The sequence below is a fragment of the Fukomys damarensis genome, unplaced genomic scaffold (genome assembly GCF_012274545.1).
Source record: "Fukomys damarensis isolate Sample0158 unplaced genomic scaffold, DMR_v1.0_HiC HiC_scaffold_37, whole genome shotgun sequence".
NCBI lineage: Eukaryota > Metazoa > Chordata > Mammalia > Rodentia > Bathyergidae > Fukomys > Fukomys damarensis.
The window spans coordinates 9,990,450-9,990,879 of record NW_022900949.1 but is presented as its reverse complement, the minus strand read 5'-3'; positions in this window follow the sequence as shown (position 1 = coordinate 9,990,879).

Sequence of the window (430 nt, the reverse complement as noted above, 5' to 3'; positions counted from 1 at the left end):
TCCGCCTGGGCCGCTGCCGCTGAGAGGAGCCGGGCGCGCGGCCGCTACTGCCACTTTTATAGTCCCTGCCTCTGCCTCGTGCCCGCCCCCGCCACAGACCCCACCTCCTAACACGCCCCTTGAGCACGTCGGGGGCGGAATTTAACGCTGTGCGGACTGCGGCTGCGCACTTCGGGCGTTGGGGGCTGTTAGGCGATGCCTCGCGTGCGCTTGCGCAATAGGGCACCCTGCCTGGGAAGGGAAGCCAGGCTGTCTTCCGGGTTGTATGGTCTTGCTGATCCTGTTGTGGGTTGCCGGAGGCTTGCGAGGCAGGCGGGATTTTGGCACCAAGCTGGGTCCTGCCATATGGCCCCATTGAGGGCAACATTCCTGGCCTGTTGGCTTGGGCCCAGGATACTGATATTCTTTGGTGATGCTACTGCTCTATAAC